Here is an 8,660-nt window from a genome sequence, read left to right on the forward strand (position 1 = left end):
CGCGAAGCCATCGTAGTCGTTTCATTAACGTTGTATATTACCGAATGTAGACACGTCCACGACGAAAAATCAGTAGTGGATGTGTTCACGTAAGAACGCCGGTACATGTCTGGCGACCCCCCTTAAATTTCGCTGAAATAAATATATTTTGCTGCCCGAGTCTCAAGCATTTTAACACATAGCAGTTTCGCGAAAAAAATTTCGACCATGTGGTGTTCTTTAACCACGTGCGGACCACGTGTACGAGTGGATGGTAGTCGAGCGTCTTCCAGGGGTATTGTCTTCAGTTCCCTCAATTTCCTTGCGTCCGCCTAGGTGTTTAGCGGTGATGATGCTCGGCTGCTGAGCCGAAGGTCGCGGGTTCGATGCCGGTCGCGTCGGTTGCGTTTCGATGGAAGCGAAATGATAAACGCCTGTGTACTGTGCGGTATGAGTGCACATTAAAGAACACTGGTGCCCACTGGTTAAAACTCATTAAAGAGCACTCGAACAATGCGGAAAGTTTCCGGAGCCCTACACTACTGCGCCTCTCATAGTCATGTCTTTGTTTGGGACGTAAAAACCCAACAATTCTTATTATTATCACTTTCCTCGCGTGTCTGTTCGCGTGTGTATGTTCGCGGTTACTGTGTTGATTAAGAGACTGCGTCACATACACGCATAACACAAACTCTGGTATGCAGGTATGTGCCACACGTGACTGAGAGAAAGGGTTTCATGACGTAAGCGACAGCTATTTTAATTATTCATGTCATGACTAGTGAATCGCGTTTCATACACTGATTCCCTGCTATGCGAATTTTGGGTATATTGCAACCTATGGAGACGACCAGCAGAGCGCCCAGACGTAGGCGGCTAGATAGATAGATAGATAGATAGATAGATAGATAGATAGATAATAGATAGATAGATAGATAGATAGATAGATAGATAGATAGATAGATAGATAGATAGATAGATAGATAGATAGATAGATAGATAGATAGATAGATAGATAGATAGATAGATAGATAGATAGATAGAAACGGCCAAAGTGCCAGAGGTTCGCTAAGAAATGCCTCGCATTTAAAACCAGGGTCAATGCTTCCTAAAATAACACTGCTGAGGGGACCAGGGCCCTCATCATTACCGGCGACTTGAATATTGATTTACCAAAATCCAACAATGCCTGCTTCTTAGACTGCATGAAAGACGGCTAGGATGTGCACAGGGCATCACAATACCTCGTTGCCAGGCCCAGGACAGGAGGCATCATAGATCAGTTCTTCGTAAGAGGCATCTACGATTTCCACCAGGTGTACTATATCTTGCACTTCGCTACACTTAAAGACGTCGTAGCCGCGACGACGAACGGATCCGATAAGAAGTCCTATCCAACTGCTGGTGCTCACTGATCACGGTGATGATGGCCTTGTTCAAGAACTATCAAGAACCCCTTTAACACATGCACGCGAGTTCGTCAAACGTGCGTGCTTTGTCCGTCATAACGGACAAGTACAAGCCCAACAACTGCGACAACTGCAACTATTGCTGTAACGTACGTGCAGTGCGCCTGCGCGGGCCACTCGCCTGTGTATAAATCTACAGAATTTTTTCTGAACAAAGCTTCGTTGCGAGTAGCGCCTTCCTGTGCGTCCGCGTACTTCTTTGTCCTGTTCGAATTGGTGCTGTGCAGTTTTGAAGAATATAAACACATCATATCAGCTTAACGCGTCTGGTGTTGATAACACCCATGTTGCTGTTGGCATCGTTGCGCAGCTGTAAACTGATTATATTACACATGTGCAACTTTTCAACACATGTATGTGTGTGCATTTTCACATTTCTCTAGCGTCATTCCGTCACGTAGCGCTCAATGTGAAAAATTAAGCTCCAGTCACCTTCCCGTGCATGCTTCGCATAACGTCGATTCCCACAGTACGAGATCTGCCGAATTTTTTTTCTTCTGCCTCGATCCCTGAACACGTGCGCCGATTTATCCGGCAAGCAATGCAATAACTCTGATGGGCGAAAGAGAGAAAGAAAGAGAAAGCAAGAAAGAGAAAGTCGGAAACTATCGGTGAAAAATATTCTGGGCGAGGCGGGATTCGAACCAGCGTATCCATGATCGCAAGACGAGCGTCGCAAACACTAGACTATTCATACACGTTAGCAGGGCATAGCATAGGCTTGTATTGTATACTATAGCAAGGGCTGGGAAAGGGAATTGACGAAGGAGAGATGTGAGGAAGAGGAGGAAAAGGAGGAGTGGAAAACGAGTACAGAGAAAAAGAGAGAAATAGCTAAAAAGGGGCAATAAAGAAAGAAAACAGACGGCGGGAGAACGACTGCAGAGAGAGAGGGAGAGAGAAAGGGAAGAAAGACAAAAAACCATTGAAAAGGACAGAGAAAGATATGGACACAGAGGGAAAGAGATAGGAAGACATAGACACAAAAGAGGTAAAAAAAGAAAGCAAGCATAGCCACGTATAGTATAGCGTAGTAAGGGGTGGGAAGAGAGAGCTGAGAGGGTAAAAGCCTAGCCAAGCCAGGACCAACTAGGTGCCCCACCAGCTCTGCTGTCACCCAGCCTTGCGCCACTTAGTGAAAGCTGTGCTAATTTAAATGCGAAGCATTTCTTAGCGAACTTCTGCGACTTTGAGCGTATCTATCTATCTATCTATCTATCTATCTATATTATCTATCTATCTATCTATCTATCTATCTATCTATCTATCTATCTATCTATCTATCTATCTAGACGACCAAACTTCGGCGTTATTCTGCGCCGCTTCAAGGTCTCAAACGTCCGACAGTGCCGAATGACACCAAACACTGAAGTTAGGTTTTCTCTGCTACTTAGAAAGTTGCAGACATCCTCTACAATGGCTTTCAGTAAATGTCCCACCTTGTCTTCTTCGAACATGCTGGCATCTGCTTGCCAACAGAGTCTCAGAATCTCTTCTGCATACATTCTACAGTAACCTTGTGCCACTTTGTGCCAGAGCCTGCTTAGCAAGCTTGTTTTTTCGCAGCTCTGTTACTGAAACATTTCGTTATCTCCTCAAAAAAGCGTTCCCATGTCGTCAGTATTTCTTCATGGTTCTCTTACCATACCAGTGCGACACCGGTAAGGTAGAAAACCACGTGAGATAGCTGGGAGGCAGCATCCCATTTGTTGTAGTGGCTTAGCCGCTTGTAAAGCTTCAGCCATGCGTCCACACCTTCGTTGTTAGCCTTCCCGGCAAAGGGTTATGGCTTCTCGTGATGCGGCCAAGAACTGCTGGGGACTACTTCCCGAGTGTCTCCGTCGTTAGGCATGATGGGCAAGGAAGGATGCAAGCCGGCGAGGCGACGTCTTCGGTGAAATCCGAAGGGTAGCGGTTCCGTGGTTGGTTGTCTTACCTCGCACCTCCACCACTCTGTTACGTTCACAGTAGGGGTTTGGGGCTTATTTACACAAGGCTTAGATGGCGAGACCACACACGACGAAGCTGTTGTTATTGTTGTAACCTCTGTCACATGGCTCATACCCACTCCGGCGGATTGGCGAAGGATTGATGTTATGATTTATTTAGGTATTTGGAGTATTTATTATTGATAAGAATAAAAATAAATAAACTGCCCAGGGATCTTCTTTTCTCCAACCTCCACTCTTCTATTACGTCTTCTTAGTCGGGCACATACACGGCGTAAGAATATATTTATTTGTGCATAGCGCAGTAGGTCCAACACTCCAAGAATATGAAGTAAAAGCTCGTTAAGTCGAATCTCGTTAACTCGGAAAGTCGCATACTTCGGACGGTGTCTTTCGTCTCGGCAAGCATATGCATGGTTAAATTGCATAAAACTCTCCTTAGTTTGGTCATATGTGGCCGCCACCCCGGTTAATTCGGACGATCCTCGGAGCGCGCTGAGCGCGAAGCGCCGCAAATGTGCGACCCATGGAAGTGAAAGCAGCGTTTGCGGACAACAGATAACGGCCTCGGGCGTTGAGGAAGGCGTGGTCGCCACCACAATTGCGTTGTCGGCGACGAAGGCTTCAGAGGCTGCGGCAAACTTGTTTCATTTTCGTTTTTACATGGCGCACGCGAACTGCATGGGCGCTATCTATGATCGCGTAGATAGCGACTTGGGTCAACGCAGCGACAAGCAGCCGTTTTGTTTTCGCCACATGCCTTCAGAACTGTGTAGTCGCCACCCATGCATGTGCATTATCTAAGCAGGTTTTCTCAGCAGTAGATGCGGTGCTCAGCAGTTCACTTCGACTGTGAGCTTAGGTCGCGCGCGCGCCTTCACAACTGCGTGGTCTTTATGATTACCTCGTTATGATCACGCTTTCGTTCACAGCGGATGCAGTGCTTAGTGACGGGACAATGCGTGCGCATTGTCCACAACGCAGAAATGGTGGAAGCTGTTCAAGATGATGAGCTTCAGCCACGGTCCGCATGATTGCATAAAGCTCCCTTGCTGCATCGTAATGAACGAACGTTCAGTTGCCGGCCTTTTCTCAGGCAAAAAGTATAACGTTACGTGTGCGTGGTGGTGTTGAAGGTTGCGGTACGTGAGAAGGTGTGTGTGTGTGTGGGGTGGGGGGGGGGGGGGTGTTTACAGAGCACGTTTCAGGTTTTGACATGGGGGTCTTGAAGCGCTATAGCAGCCAAACACCAATAGTCATTGTAAACGATCTCATATATCAATGCACAATAAACGTTCAACTACGTCTGTGAAGAGAGGTTTCACTTTTGTGTTATACCGATTTCTATGACGGAGGAATCAACCAATCCTTTATGTTCAGATTCCCCGTTCGGATTCAAAGAAAAGACAAACGGCAGTGCGTCGCAATTTTTGTGAGGCAGCCGCGGCGTCGTTATCATTCTTTGGCGGCGGCGCGGAGCGGCGAGAGCAAAACAGGCAGCGGCGACGGCGCGGCACGGCGGCGCGCAGATCTAAAGAAGAGTGATGAGTTTGTTTCTCTTGCGATAGTAATTATATGGACATTCTCTTCGAGTTTGGTCATCGCCCTCGCTGTCATTCGTATAGAGTCCAAACCGGTAGCATCGCCCCGCGTGTCGTATGTTCTACGTGCCAGCAAATGCGCGCGAGCGCCTCCGACGAACGCGGCTTAGAAGCCTGCCATCTTCGTCGCGTGAAGGGCGCGCGCGATAGCACCCTCCCGCGTGCGAGGGCTCCAGTCGATAGCCCCTCGCAGAGAGGTAACGCCCAGCACTGAAATAGTAGTGGGAGGTGGAGGGATGAGGGGAGGAGGAGCTGTGTGACTCCACGGAGGAAATGCATACCTTTACAGGTAGCGTAGGTAGCGTACAGCGCAAGCACGATGGAAGGAAGGAAGCAGAAAAAGACAGGAAATAGCGCTCTTTCCTGTCTATGACACGAACCAACTATGATATGAACAATTATATGAACCTACTAGCCTGCACAAATGTCTTGCTGTAGCATACCTTTACTTACTGGGCGGGGGCTCATACCATAGTACGTGCTGTGCTATACCCGCCACGGTGGTATAGTGTTATAGTGGCATGGTGGTATAGTGGTTCGACCCCGCGACCCGAAGATCGCGGAAACGAATCCCGGCCACGCCGGCAGCAATTCCTTGGAGGCGCAAGGTTTTAAGCCCGTGTACTTAGATTAAAGGGACACTAAAGAGCAAAACGATTTTCTTATATTAGTAAAGTACTCTTTCACGCTACCAAAAACACCACGCTTGCTGCGAGAAGACGCTTAGTGAGCGAGAAAACGCGCAAAAACAATATGTGGGTGGCGACGCCACCTTGAAGTTTCCGCAGCATTCGCCGTGACGTCACATGGTTTGAGGGCGCCTACTAGGGATTACGCAGATCCTAATCGATAAAAATGAAGTACATTGTCCTCTGAGGGGGCCATAGACTTAACATACTAAGTCTGGGGTAATTTTGTTGAGCCAATGGAGCCAAAATTCGATAAATACACTTTGAAATTCCTGACGTTACGCGGGGAGATTTCGGCGCGAAATTTAAAAATGAAACTTTGAACTTGATTTCCTCTCCATTAATAAAGCTATGATGGTGAAATTAATGACGTTTGAGTTCTCATAGTACAATTTATCGATCTAAACCGATTCGTTGTTTCTCTTTAGTGTCCCTTTAAGGTGCAAGGTAAAGTACCCCAGATGGTCTAAATTTCCGGAGCCCTCCACTACTGCGGTCTCTCAAAATCATATCGCGATTTTGCGACGGTAAACCGCAACAATTACTATTATTAGCACTTCGCGTTGGCAACAGACAGCTCGAAAACCCCTTCGCCTCGTTGAAGTGGCCGTATTCCATTACCCCAAAGTTTCTGGAATTACGAGAGATGGAATCCTAAATGAGGTAGCTGCTAGCATTACTTAGTATAACATTTCAGTTTGTTGCGATTGCATTCATTGCTACCCTTGCGCGACGATACTGTGCAATTAATAGACGATTTCACGTAATACATATGGCCGCCGCTACCTTGGGCTGTTAACGAATGCTTTCTTCTGTTTGTACATCGAGAGGTGATTTGATAAGGTCATGAAACGTCGAATGCACCAAGCCAAACCGTTTTCTTGCGTATACGTCCGCCGTAGCACTGTTCGTCTAGTTGTTTAAGACTCAAAATGGCAAGGCTGCAGCCCAATATGGCGGCACCGTATCCCATTCGTAAAATAGTCTATTCATTGTTTGCATTTACACACAACCGGTACAAGAAAATTCGTGGAACAGCAAATTCTGATTAACCTACTACTCATCCACGTCTTCATACGGAAAACAAAAGACGCTTTCCGAGCGTATGAGGTGGATTAGTTCCTACATTAATGCTTTCATAAGTTAAATAAAGCTCGTTTCTGTACTTAGGATATTCATGAGTCATGCGATAATGTAGACTAACAGCCTCAGTTCACGCCTCTTTGTGCTTCCGAGTGAGCGTCGCCTCCGGATCAAAATAAAGTTTTTTGCCTGCCTGCCTGCCTGCCTCCCGGTTGCCAGTTACTGCAACAAGTCGACAACGTCCGATCTTACCTAGGGGTGTCTTTCTTTTATCGCGGGCGTCTTAGTGCCCTTCTGATAGATAGATAGCATCAACACTGACCTGCGGCCGCTTTTGTGCGGAGGTCAAAGTCCATTTGCAGCCTCAAAATTTCGTGTAGAGAACAAAATTCGGATGTAAAATCTTGCCACAGTAACGCGGCAATTCATGTCATATGTATACCGGTTGTAATGAATGGACGAAATTTGTAAGGGACATTTGTGTGTTTGGAAACCTTCAAGTGAATTTTGAGAAATGTTGTGCGGATGTGACTATGAAGACGACGGAGACATGAAGGCGAGCCAGGGGCAGGTGGCACGCACGGCGGCGGCACAAGAGAAAAGAAGACGAAAAAGAAGAGAGACGCGTGTGGAACGCGCAGAGGGCTGAACGAAGCTAGCCGAAGGACGCGCCGGACCAGGGCGCTGTCCGAGAAGTTCGTCGTGGCCGTGCTCAGCGAGGACTGGTGCTTGTCTGGTGGTTCGGGCGTTGGCGGTGGCTCCATCGAGGACGTGCCGGACCAGGGCGCTGTCCGGGGAGCTCCTCCTGCCTGTTCTTGGTGAGACCTGGGGAGCCGAGGTACCTGCCTGGTGGTACCGATACCGGGTGATGCTCCTGCTGTGTCGGCGGGCAGGCGTCACGAGTTCCTGAACACCGTCGCCACCTGAGACGGCGCAAGGCCGTGATCAAATGGAGGCCTTCCGGAGGCCTTGTCTCCTGATGTAAGGCACACGGGACGTGTCGCCTGCGTGCTTGCGCTCGCCTTCGACAAGACTCGTCGCCGCACGGGGACTGACCCTCCGCAAGACAACGACATCTACAAGTTGTGAGATGTTTTTTGTACCCTCGATCGGACATTCCGCGGTTAGGACGTTCGTATTAATCTATGTGTGTTTATCTCTGTGCTTGTTCTCCGTCATCGTCCCTAGTATCCTTGTCCCTATAAATGTTGATCGAAACTCATTCGTGCGTATTCTCTTGTCGCCCGTCCCGTTGAGCCACGCACTCGCAAACGTGACGAACCACCACTCGGTCCTTACACCGGTACTCTAGACCTATTAGTAATAATTCAATTTTGAAGAGGTGATACTTTTCCTAACAACATTCTTCAGTTACTCTGATCGCAGCTCAGTGCCCGTTCGTACCTTCCAATGTACGATATGCATAACTATTTCTGTAATAGCTAGGTATCATATGAGTACGCTTTGTCAGTCTATTTCTGAAATTCTTATAAGAATGTAGTGTAATATTTTACAGTACACTTTTATTACTTTATAGTTTGCACAGAAAAGCGACATTAAATAATAAATTTGAGGGGCCCCAACAAATTAATGTACTAAACTGGATTATTTATAACACTGACAATAACACAGTTATTCGTTTCCATTAACAGGCTACGACCTGCAGCACGGCAGTCAAGCCCTAAGCACACGCCCTACGTGTACACATCCGCATCGTCCGAGTTCATCGACCAAAGGTGTAAGTCCTCTAGAATGCGTACGCTCCACCACACATACGTAAATTTCAATAGCACCAAATTACTATCGTAGTAAAGGTAAATATTCTAACCTACGCAACTGTACTCGATTTATAATAATATGGTAATAACTGTTAACGTTTAACGTCCCAAA

This window comes from Rhipicephalus sanguineus, unplaced genomic scaffold (genome assembly GCF_013339695.2).
Source record: "Rhipicephalus sanguineus isolate Rsan-2018 unplaced genomic scaffold, BIME_Rsan_1.4 Seq229, whole genome shotgun sequence".
NCBI classification, from domain to species: Eukaryota; Metazoa; Arthropoda; class Arachnida; order Ixodida; family Ixodidae; genus Rhipicephalus; species Rhipicephalus sanguineus.